Source organism: Arachis hypogaea, chromosome 2, assembly GCF_003086295.3.
Source record: "Arachis hypogaea cultivar Tifrunner chromosome 2, arahy.Tifrunner.gnm2.J5K5, whole genome shotgun sequence".
NCBI classification, from domain to species: domain Eukaryota; kingdom Viridiplantae; phylum Streptophyta; class Magnoliopsida; order Fabales; family Fabaceae; genus Arachis; species Arachis hypogaea.
The window spans coordinates 33,956,557-33,960,120 of record NC_092037.1 but is presented as its reverse complement, the minus strand read 5'-3'; the positions used below and the strand labels follow the sequence as shown (position 1 = coordinate 33,960,120).

At 38.9% G+C, this 3,564-nt stretch overlaps 1 non-coding gene across 1 annotated transcript; it reads left to right on the top strand.

Moving 5' to 3' along the window:
* Nucleotides 1-416: 416 nt before the first annotated feature.
* On the top strand, nt 417-524 carry LOC112763105 (small nucleolar RNA R71). Its single transcript, XR_003182821.1, has one exon. It is a non-coding gene; the product is annotated as a small nucleolar RNA R71 (small nucleolar RNA).
* Nucleotides 525-3,564: the final 3,040 nt, after the last annotated feature.

The following is a 3,564-nucleotide window of genomic DNA, read 5'->3' as shown; positions in this document are numbered from 1 at the left end:
GGATTGTAGGTGTTTCCATAGGGTTCTCCCATGTAATTCACCTCTTCTATTGAAGGGTTCTCAGGATCATAAGCTTCTTCCTCAGATGAAGCCTCCTTAGTACTGCTTGGTGCATTTTGCATTCCAGACAGACTTTGAGAAATCATATTGACTTGTTGAGTCAATATTTTGCTCTGAGCCAATATGGCATTCAGAGTGTCAATCTCAAGAACCCCTTTCTTCTGACTAGTCCCATTGTTCACAGGATTTCTTTCAGAAGTGTACATGAATTGGTTATTTGCAACCATTTCAATTAGCTCTTGAGCTTCTGTAGGCATCTTCTTCAGATGAAGAGAGCCTCCAGCAGAGCTATCCAAGGACATCTTGGACAGTTCAGAGAGACCATCATAGAAAATTCCTATGATGCTCCATTCAGAAAGCATGTCAGAGGGACATTTTCTGATTAATTGTTTGTATCTTTCCCAAGCTTCATAGAGGAATTCTCCTTCCTTCTGTTTGAAGGTTTGGACTTCCACTCTAAGCTTACTCAATTTTTGAGGTGGAAAGAACTTTGCCAAGAAGGCATTGACTAGCTTTTCCCAAGAGTCCAGGCTTTCTTTAGGTTGAGATTCCAACCATGTTCTAGCTCTGTCTCTTACAGCAAAAGGGAATAGCATAAGTCTGTAGACCTCAGGGTCAACCCCATTAGTCTTGATAGTGTCACAGATTTGCAAGAACTCAGCTAAAAACTGATGAGGATCTTCCAGTGGAAGTCCATGGAACTTGCAATTCTGTTGCATTAGAGAAACTAATTGAGGCTTGAGCTCAAAGTTGTTTGCTCCAATGGCAGGGATAGAGATGCTTCTCCCATAGAAATCGGGAGTAGGTGCAGTAAAGTCACCCAGCATCTTCCTTGCATTGTTGGCATTGTTGTTGTTTTCGGCTGCCATGAGTTCTTCTTCTTTGGAGAATTCGGTCAGGTACTCTAAAGAGAGTTGTGCTTTGGCTTCTCTTAGCTTTCTCTTCAAGGTCCTTTCAGGTTCAGGATCAGCCTCAACAAGAATGCCCTTGTCTTTGCTCCTGCTCATAAGAAAGAGAAGAGAACAAGAAAATGTGGAATCCTCTATGTCACAGTATAGAGATTCCTTGAAGTGTCAGAGGAGAAGAAGAGTAGAAGACAGAAGTAGAAAATTTGAACTTATCACAGGAGATGGAGTTCGAATTTTGCATTAAGGAATAGTGTTAGTTCATAAATAGAAGGATGTGAGAAGAAGGGAAGTGATTTTTGAAAATTAAGTGAAAATTTTGAAAACATTTTTGAAAAACATTACTTAATTTTCGAAAATGAAAGTGGGAAAGAAGTGAAGTGTTTTTTTGAAAAAGATTTTGAAATTAGAAATCAAAGAGATTTGATTGAAAATTATTTTGAAAAAGATGTGGTTAAGAAAATATGATTGGTTTTAAAAAAGATGTGATTGAGAAGATATGATTTGAAAAACATTTTAAAAAAGATTTGATTCTGAAAATTAAAAACTTGGCTAACAAGAAAAGATATGATTCAAACATTAAACCTTTCTCAACAGAAAAGGCAACATACTTGAAATGTTGAATCAAATCATTAATTGGTAGCAAGTATCTTTGAAAAAAGAAAGAAATTAAATTTGAAAGAGATTTGATTGAAAAGATATGATTTGAAAAAGATTTGATTTTGAAAAACTTTGAAAACTGAAAAAAAATTGCATTGAAAAACAGAATCTTCCCCCTTGTGCCATCCTGGCGTTAAACGCCCAGAATGGTGCACATTCTGGCGTTTAACGCCCAAAACTATACCTTTTTGGGCGTTAAACGCCCAACCAGGTACCCTGGCTGGCGTTTAAACGCCAGTCTGTCCTTCTTCACTGGGCGTTTTGAACGCCCAGCTTTTTCTGTATAATTCCTTTGCTGTATGTTCTGAATCTTCAATTCTCTGTATAATTGACTTGAGAAGACACAAATTAAAATATTTTTGGATTTTTAATAATAAGGAAAAGTCAAAATGCAACAAGAATCAAATAACAATGCATGCAAGACACCAAACTTAGCAGTTTGTATACTACTGACACTAATGAGAATGCATATGAGACACACAAATACTCAAGTCAAGAGAATTCAAAGATTAGAGTAAGAAATCATCAAGAACTACTTGGAAATCCTTAAGACACATGAATGAATGCATGCAATTGACACCAAACTTAAGATGAGACACTAGACTCAAACAAGAAATTTTTGGATTTTATGATTTTTTGATTTTTTTTCGTGTTTTTCGAAAATTAAGTGGAAAAAGGTATCAAAGTTCTTAATGAGAATTCCAGGAATCATGCAATGTTAGTCTAAAACTTTAGTCTAAAGGAATTAGACATGGTCAGCCAAGCTTCAGCAGAACATTGCATTCAAGAGCTAAATTGATGAAGATCAATCAGCTTTGGTGATGATAAGAACATCACCTTGAAACACTAGAATTCATTCTTAAGAACTCTGAAGAAAAAAAATACCTAATCTAAGCAACAAGATGAACCGTCAGTTGTCCAAACTGAACAATCCCCGGCAACGGCGCCAAAAACTTGGTGCTGTTGCCGGATCTTGGCACTGATGTTACCGGACCAAAAGCTTGCTCAAAACTTGAACAATCCCCGGCAACGGCGCCAAAAACTTGGTGCGCGAAATTGTGAACAATACTTTTCACAACTCTCATAATCCCCGGTCATGAACCCCAAGAACTTGGTGTTCAATACCATGGCATTACACAACTTCGCACAACTAACCAGCAAGTGCACTGGGTCGTCCAAGTAATAAACCTTACGCGAGTAAGGGTCGATCCCACGGAGATTGTTAGTATGAAGCAAGCTATGGTCATCTTGTAAATCTTAGTCAGGCAAACTCAAATGATATGATGATGAACGAAAATAAACAATAAGATAAAGATAGAGGTACTTATGTAATTCATTGGTAGGAACTTCAGATAAGCGCATGAAGATGCCTTCCCTTCCGTCTCTCTGCTTTCCTACTGTCTTCATCCAATCCTTCTTACTCCTTTCCATGGCAAGCTTATGTAGGGTTTCACCGTTGTCAATGGCTACCTCCCATCCTCTCAGTGAAAATGCTGCCTATGCTCTGTCAGCATGGGTAATCATCTGTCGGTTCTCGGACAGGCCGGAATAGAATCCATCGATTCTTTTGCGTCTGTCACTAACGCCCCGCCTGCTAGGAGTTTGAAGCACGTCACAGTCATTCAATCATTGAATCCTACTCAGAATACCACAGACAAGGTTAGACCTTCCGGATTCTCTTGAACGCCGCCATCAGTTCTAGCCTATACCACGAAGACTCTGATCTCACGGAATGGTTGGCTCGTTTGTCAGACGAGCACTCGGTTGTCAGGCGATCAACCATGCATCGTGCAATCAGGAATCCAAGAGATATTCACCCAATCGAAGGTAGAACGGAGGTGGTTGTCAGTCACACGTTCATAGGTGAGAATGATGATGAGTGTCACGGATCATCACATTCATCAAGTTGAAGAACAAGTGATATCTTAGAACAAGAACA